A 9,497-nucleotide genomic window follows, 5' to 3' on the forward strand; every position below is an offset into this window, starting at 1 on the left:
AAATCAATAGACTAGAGAAAGTTACAAAGCTGTATAAGTCATGAATAGAAGAGTTCAGAGAAGACTGAAATAATATTCACAGATAATCCGATCATAAACCCACAATTCATCAGATCTCAACAAACACACCGCAAAAGAAGATTAAATTGAATAGATCTCCAAGAACATCGAGGAGAACATTGTATTGAAGATCAAAGAGAGAGAAGAAGCCATCTAGCTACTAGCTATGGACCCGTAGGTCTATGGTAAACTATTCACACATCATCAGAAGGGTAGCAAGGTTGATTAGAAGCCCTCCGTGATCGAATCCCCCTAGTACCGGAAAAGGTCCCCAGATGGGATCTCACGAAGACAGAAACTTGCAACGGCGAAAAAGTATTTTGTGTGCCCCTGGTCTACGGGGAATAATTGGGTATTTATAGAAGAAGAATTAGGGTTAGAGGAGCCATGAGGGGCCCACGAGCTTGGGGGTCCCCCCCCCCCGAAGCGCCCCCTGTGCTTGTGGCCATCTCGTGGCCCTTTTGGCCTCCTCCCGAAGCTTCCAGGGTGTCTTGTAGTCTAAGAAAAATCGTCAAAAAGTTTTGTTCCATTTGGACTCCGTTTGGTATTGATTTTCTATAAAGACAAAAACAAGGGGAAACAACAACTGACATTGGGCACTATGTTAATAAGTTAGTACCAAAAATGATATAAAACAGCATAATAATGCATATAAAACATCCAAGATTGATAATATAATAGCAATGAACGATAAAAAAAAGTATAGATACGTTAGAGAAGAATGCGCTTTTCTATCAATTGCCGCCCAACAGTAATTTCTTTATCCACCGTATGCTTTTTGTTCGAGGGAGAAGCCTCTAGCGAAAAGTATGGCCCCCGGGTCTACTTTTGTCATATATAAAATCCAAAATATCTTGCTGCAATTTATTTACCATTATTTATTTTGTGTTTTATTCTATCTATCTATCACTACGAGAATTGATCCTTGCAAATAACCACCAAGGGGATTGACAACCTCCTTGACCTCGTTGGGTGGAAGTATTTGTTCTTTTGTGTGTAGGTGTTGTTAACGAGGTTTCGCATGGTTCTCCTACTGGATTAATAACCTTGGTTCTTAACTAAGGGAAATACTTATCTCTACTGTACTATATCATCCTCTCCTGTTCGAGGAAATCCCAACGCATCTCACAAGTAGCAAGGAGGTGTGCGGACAGTCGTACGAGGAGGAGGTTGGAGGTCGAGTGGTTGGGAGCAGTAAATGCAGTGACAGAGAGATAGCAGAGAAGAAGGATTTTTTATTTTCTTTTTCCCTAAGTGGGTCCTACATGAAAGGTGATGTGGTGATACCCAGTCAGCAGTCAACAAAGTCAAAACTAAAGGAAATATGCCCTAGAGGCAATAATAGAGTTGTTATTTTATATTTCCTTATTCATGATAAAGGTTTATTACTCATGCTAAAATTGTATTGATCGGAAACTTAAATACATGTGTGAATACATAAACAAATACCGTGTCCCTAGTAAGCCTCTACTAGACTATCTCATTGATCAAAGATGGTTAAGGTTTCCTAACCATGGACATGAGTTGTGATAACGGGATCACGTCATTAGGAGAATGATGTGATGGACAAGACCCATCTGTTAGCTTAGCATAATGATCGTTCAGTTTTATTGCTATTGCTTTCTTCATATCAAATACATATTCCTTCGACTATGAGATTATGCAACTCCCAAATACCAGAGGAATGCCTTGTGTGCTACCAAATGTCACAATGTAACTGGGTGATTATAAAGATGCTCTATAGGTATCTCCGAAGGTGTTTTTTGAGTTGTCATAGATCGAGATTAGGATTTGTCACTCCGAGTTTCAGAGAGGTATCAATGGGTCCTCTTGGTAATACACATCATAAGAAGCCTTGCAAGCAAAGTGACTAATGAGTTAGTTATAGGATGATGTATTAGGGAACGAGTGAAGAGACTTGCCGGTAAAGAGATTGAACTAGGTATGAAGATACCGACGATCGAATCTCGGGCAAGTAACATGTCGATAGACAAAGGGAATAACGTATGTTGTCATAACGATTCGACTGATAAAGACCTTCGTAGAATATGTAGGAGCTAATATGAGCATCCAGGTTCCGCTATTTGTTATTGATCGGAGAGGTGTCTCGGTCATGTCTACATAGTTCTCGAACCCGTAGGGTCCGCACGCTTAACGTTTGATGACAATATTGTATTTTATGAGTTATATGATTTGGTGACCAAATGTTGTTTGGAGTCCTAGATGTGATCACGGACATGATGAGGAGTCTCTAAATGGTCGAGAGGTAAAGATTGATATATAGGACGATAATATTCGCACACCAAAAGTGTTCCGGAATGTATCGGGTATTTATCGAAGTACCTGAGGGGTTACCGGAACCCCCGGGGGAAATATATGGGACATATGGGCCATGAGAGGGGAGCACACCAGCCCACAAGAGATGGTGCACCCCCTTATGGCAAGAGGCCAAATTGGGAGAAGGAAAAGGGGGGTTTAGCCCCCCTTCCTTTCTCTCTTCCCCTTCCCCTTCTTCTCCGATGAAATAAGGCAGGGGGCGCCACTTGGGGAAACCCCAAGTAGGATTCAGATCCAACTTGGGTCGCCCCTTGGCTGCTCCCTCCTCCCCCACCTATATATGTGGGAGGGGGCGCCTAGAACACACAACATCAATTGTTAGTCGTGTGCGGCGCCCCCCTCCACAGTTTACACCCCCGGTCATATTCTCGCGGTGCTTAGGCGAAGCCCTGCGAGGGTCACTTCACCATCAACGTCACCATGCCGTCGTGCTGACGGGACTCATCTACTTCTTGACGTCTTGCTAGGTCAAGAAGAAGAGGGACGTCACTGAGCTGAATGTGTGCAGAACTCGGAGGTGTCGTACTTTCGGTACTCGATCCATGGAGCGCGAAGAAAGTTTGACTACATCAACCGCATTATAAAACGCGCTTACAGTCTATGCATGTACGTAGACACACTCTCCCCCTTGTTGCTATGCATCTCCATCGATAGATCATTGCGTGTGCGTAGAAATTTTTTGTTTTCCATGCAACGTTTCCCAACAGTGGCATCTGAGCCAGGTCTATGTAGATGATATGCATGAGTAGAACACAAAGAGTTGTGGGCGGTGATAGTCATACTGCTTACCACCAACATCTTATTTTGATTCGGCCGTATTGTGGGATGAAGCGGCCCGGACCAACCTTACATGTCCGCGCACATGAGACTGATTCCCAGGGGCGGAGCCAGGATTTAGGCATGAGGGGAGAGAAGGAGATAAGGATAGTACATGCATTTTTTTCTTGAATACACACCTAAATGTGTGTTATTTTGTACTAGAAGACATTTTTGAGAATAACGTGTCATAATGTATCACAGTGACTTATCAAAACATAGTAATACAGTTTTTGCAATTCACAAAAGGGCTTCCTTTCTACAGGATTAAATTTAGGTCTACAACTAGCAAGATCATCGAACAATAAGATAATCTCATCCGATTGAACTTTGGAGGTATTTATTTTCAGTGAAACACAAATATCATAAGTTTACGAATGCAGTCAGCCCTGCTTCCATCGAAATAGAAGGACAGGGTGCAGATGACGTTCTATAAAAACGAAAATGCCAAAAGGCAGCCTGAGGAGGAAATAACAACTAAGATGTACTACAAGCAAATACCATGAATCATCTCCCATATAACTGAAAAACACATCTAGTAATTTGTACTACTTAATCAATAGTTTGAGTCTCTGAGATGAAATCGCAAGAGAGCCAGTTAACTAAGTATGTCATACCTTTATACTTCAGCGTTTGCGACAGGATCATCACCGGGGATTAGACTTCAGCGTTTGCAGACTAGATCATGGCCGCTGTAGGATCTGCAAAGGTAGAGACGGGGGCTTGCTGGGTAGCACGGCACCGCAGTGCTGTCGTTCGTCGATTGGCTAGGGTGGCTGATGGCGGCTAGCAGAAAACCATGATTGATCTGGTTTTGTGAACGACTTGGAAGACAGGAAAGCTAGGTCAAAATTCTCCACGGGGCCTAAAGATGAGACATGGGCTATGTTTGGGCATGGGTACATACACGCAGCGCCACAAAACTTGGGAAATCAATTCACCTATTGGGCCTTTGTATGCAGTACTAGTTGAACGGTACTTAAGGAATAATTTTACGGCCATTAGTACGTACTATATACTAGGATCTGTGTTAGTATCTGCTCCGATTCATTGAGGGGGGCCGATCATTGGGGGGTCTAGCCCCTGCTCGCCCCCTGTCTCCTCCCTACCGGTTCCACCGACAGACATGCAACTAGTTTTGCATAAAGGTGGTTGGCGGGTGTCTGTTTCTCCTACTTTAGTTGAATCGAATTGGACTGCGGCTGGTCCTTGAAGAATGTTAAAACAACAAACTTGATGAAACACCGTTGTGGTTTTGATGCGTAGGTAAGAACGGTTCTTGCTAGAAGCCCATAGCAGCCATGTAGAACTTGTAACAACAAAGTAGATGACGTCTAACTTGTTTTTGCAGGGCATGTTGTGATGTGATATGGTCAAGACATGATGTGATATGCGTTATTGTATGAGATGATCATGTTTTGTAAAAGTTATCGGCAACCGGCAGGAGCCTTATGGTTGTCTCTTTATCGTATGAAATGCAAATGCCATGTAATTGCTTTACTTTATCACTATATGTTAGCGGTAGTTGTAGAAGCAATAGTTGTAGAAGCAATAGTTGGCGAGACGACCATGACACTACGATGGAGATCAAGGTGTCGAGCCGGTGATGATGGAGATCATGACGATGCTTTGGAGATGGAGATCAAAAGCACAAGATGATGATGGCCATATCATGTCACATATTTTGATTGCATATGATGTTTATCTTTTATGCATCTTATTTTTCTTAGTACGGCGGTAGCATTATAAGATGATCCCTTCACTAAATTTCAAGGTATAAGTGTTCTCCCTGAGTATGCACTGTTGTGACAGTTCATCGTGCTGAGACACCATGTGATGATCGGGTGTGATAGACTCTACGTTCACATACAATGGGTGCAAGACAGTTTTGCACATGCAGAATACTCGGGTTAAACTTGACGAGCCTAGCATGTACATACATGGCCCTGGAACACAAGTTAAAAGATGATAGTAGCAATGATGCGGACTAGGTCCGTGATCTAAGGATTATCCTCATTGCTGCACATAAGAATTATGTCCTTTATGCACCGCTAGGTGACAGACCTATTGCAGGAGCAGATGCAAACGTTATGAACGTTTGGCAAGCTTTACAGCTTAGAACTAGGACTTCAAAAACGTTTTGAACACCACGGCGCATATGAGATATTCCATGAGATGAAATTGGTATTTCAGACTCATGCCCGTGTCAAGAGGTATGAGACCTCTGACAGTATTTTGCCTACAAGATGGAGGAGAATAGCTCAACCAGTGAGCATGTGCTCATATTGTCTGGGTACTAATCACTTGAATCAAGTGGGAGTTAATCTTCCAGATAAGATAGTGATTGACAGAATTTTCTAGTCACTATCACCAAGCTATTAGAACTTCGTGATGAACTATAATATGCAAGGGATGACAAAAATGATTCCCGAGCTCTTCGTGATGCTAAAAATCGGTGAAGGTAGAAATCAAGAAAGAGCATCAAGTGTTGATGGTTAACAAGACCACTAGTTTCAAGAAAAGGGCAAAGGGAATGAAAGGGAACTTCGAGAAGAATGGCAAGCAAGTTTCCACTCCCGTGAAGAAGCCCAAAGTTGGACCTAAGCCTGAAACTAAGTGCTTCTACTGCAAAGGGAATGGTCACTAGAAGCGGAACTACCCCAAATACTTGGCGGATAAGAAGGATGGCAAAGTGAACAAAGCTATATTTGATATACAAGTTATGGATGTTTACCTTGCTAGTATTCATAGTAGCCCCTGGGTATTTGATATTGTTCAGTTGCTAAGATTAGTAACTCGAAACAGGAGTTGCAGAATAAAACGGAGACTAGTTAAGGTTGAGGTGATGATGTGTGTTGAAAATGATTCCAAGGTGATACAATCACCATTGCACACTCACTCTACCTTCAAGATTAGTGTTGAACCTAAATAAATGTTATTTTGTGTTTGCGTTGAGCATGAATATGATTTGATCATGTTTATTGCAATACGATTATTCATTTAAGTCACAGAACAATTGTTGTTCTGTTTACATGAATAAAACCTTCTATGGTCATACACCTAATGAAAATGGTTTATTGAATCTCGATCGTAGTGATACACATATTCATAAATATTGATGCCAAAAGATGCAAATTTGATAATGATAGTGCAACATACTTGTGGCACTGCCGTTTAGGTCATATTGGTGTAAAGCGCATGAAGAAACTCCATGCGGATGGATGCTACCTCTTGAGCATGCGTTTGTTTTCCCTTGAAGAGGAAAGGGTGATGCAGCAAAGTAGCGTAAGTATTTCCCTCAGTTTTTGAGAACCAAGGTATCAATCCAGTGGGAGGCTACACTCAAATCCCTCGTACATGCACAAACAAATAAGAACCTTGCAACCAATCTGATAAAGAGGTTGTCAATCCCTTCACGGCCACTTGCAAAAGTGAGATCTGGTAGAGATAATAAGATAAATATTTTTGGTATTTTTATGATATAGATTGGGAAGTAAAGATTGCAAAATAAAATAGATCGGAAACTTATATGATGGAAAATAGACCCAGGGGGCATAGATTTCACTAGTGGCTTCTCTCAAGATAGCATAAGTATTACGTTGGGTGAACAAATTATTGTCGAGCAGTTGATAGAAAAGTGCATGGTTATGAGAATATCTAGGCATGATCATGTATATAGGCATCACGTCCGTGACAAGTAGATCGAAACGATTCTGCATCTACTACTATTACTCCACACATCGACCGCTGTACAGCATGCATCTAGAGTATTAAGTTCATAAGAACAGAGTAACGCATTAGGCAAGATGACATGATGTAGAGGGATAAAGTCAAGCAATATGATATAAACCCCATCTTTCTATCCTCGATGGCAACAATACAATACGTGCCTTGCTGCCCCTGCTGTCACTGGGAAAGGACACCACAAGATTGAACCCAAAGCTAAGCACTTCTCCCATTGCAAGAAAGATCAATCTAGTAGGCCAACCAAACTGATAATTCAAAGAGACTTGCAAAGATAAAAAAATCATACATAAAAGAATTCCGAGGAGATTCAAATATTGTTCATAGATAATCTTAATCATAAACCCACAATTCATCGGATCTCGACAAACACACCGCAAAAAGAATTACATCGAATAGATCTCTAAGAAGATCAAGGAGAACTTTGTATTGAGATCCAAAGAGAGATAAGAAGCCATCTAGCTAATAATTATGGACCCGAAGGTCTGTGGTAAACTACTCACAATTCATTAGAGAGGCTATGGTGTTGACGTAGAAGCCCTCCATGATCGATTCCCCCTCCAGCGGAGCGCCGGAAAAGGCCCCAAGATGGGATCTCACGGGTACAGAAGGTTGCGGCGGTGGAAATAGGGTTTCGTGGTGCTCTCGGATGTTTTCAAGGTATATGAGTATATATAGGCGAAAGAAGTCGGTCAGGGGAGCCGCAAGGGGCCCACGAGGGTGGGGGGCGCCTACCCCCCTGGGCGTGCCTCCCTGCCTCGTGGCCGCCTCGTTGCTTCCTTTACATCCACTCCAAATCTCCTGGATTGCGTTTGTTCCAAAACCGACTCTCCCGAAGGTTTCATTTCGTTTGGACTCCGTTTGATATCCTTTTCTGCGAAACACTGATATAGGCAAAAAAACAACAATTTGGACTGAGCCTCCGGTTAATAGGTTAGTCCCAAAAATAGTATAAAAGTGTATAATAAAGCCCATTAAACATCCAAAATAGATAATATAATAGCATGGAATAATAAAAAATTATAGATACGTTGGAGACATATCAAGCATCCCCAGGCTTAATTCCTGCTCGTCCTCGAGTAGGTAAATGATAAAAACGGAATTTTTGATGTGGAATGCTACCTAGCATAATTCTCAATGTAATTTTCTTTATCGTGGCATGAATGTTCAGATCCGAAAGATTCAAGACAAAATTTTAATATTGACATAAGAGTAATAATACTTCAAGTATACTAACAAAGTAATCATGTCTTCTCAAAATAACATGGACAAAGAAAGTTATCCCTACAAAATCATATAGTCTGGCTATGCTCTATCTTCATCACATAAAATATTTAAATCATGCACAACCTCGGTTTCAGCCAGGCAATTGTTTCATACTTTAGTATTCTCAAACTTTTTCAATCTCCACGCAATACATGAGCGTGAGCCATGGACATAGCACTATAGGTGGAATAGGATGGTGGTTGTGGAGAAGACAAAATAGGAGAAGATAGTCTCATATCAACTAGGCATATCAACAGGCTATGGAGATGCCCATTAATAGATATGAATGTGAGTGAGTAGGGATTGCCATGCAACCGATGCACTAGAGCTATAAGTGTATGAAAGCTCATCAAAAGAAACTAAGTGGGTGTGCATCCAACTTGCTTGCTCACGAAGACCTAGGGCAATTTGAGGAAGCCCATCATTGGAATATACAAGCCAAGTTCTATAATGAAAAATTCCCACTAGCATATGAAGGTGACAACATAGGAGACTCTCTATCATGAAGATCATGGTGCTACTTTGAAGCACAAGTGTGGTAAAAGGATAGTAACATTGTCCCTTCTCTCCTTTTCTCTTTTTTTCTCCTTTTTTGTGGGCTTCTTTGGCCTCTTTCTTTTTATTTGGGTTCTTTGGCCTCTTTTCTTTTTCATAAAGTCCGGAGACTCATCCCAACTTGTGAGGGAATCATTGCTTCCATCATCCTTTCCTCACATGGGACAATGCTCTAATAATGAAGATCATCACACTTTTATCTACTTACAACTCAAGAATCTTAGAACAAAATATGACTCTATGTGGATGCCTCCGGCGGTATACCGGGATAATGAATCAAGAGTGACATGTACGAAAGAATTATGAATGGTGGCTTTGCCACAAATACGATGTCAACTACATGATCATGCAAAGCAAATATGACAATGGTGGAGCGTGTCATAATAAATGTAATGGTGGAAAGTTGCATGGCAATATATTTCGGAATGGCTATGGAAATGCCATAATAGGTAGGCATAGTGGCTATTTTAAGGAAGGTATATGGTGGGTGTATGATACCGGCAAAAGTTGCGCGGCACAAGAGAGGCACCAATGGTGGAAGGGTGAGAGTGCGTATAATCCATGGACTCAACATTAGTCATGAAGAACTCACATACTTATTGCAAAAATCTACACGTTATCAAAACAAAGTACTACACGCATGCTCCTAGGGGAAGGGTTGGTAGGAGTTAACCATCGCGCGATCCCGACCTCCACACATAAGGAAGACAATCAATAAA

This window comes from Triticum dicoccoides, chromosome 2B, assembly GCF_002162155.2.
Source record: "Triticum dicoccoides isolate Atlit2015 ecotype Zavitan chromosome 2B, WEW_v2.0, whole genome shotgun sequence".
Lineage (NCBI taxonomy): Eukaryota > Viridiplantae > Streptophyta > Magnoliopsida > Poales > Poaceae > Triticum > Triticum dicoccoides.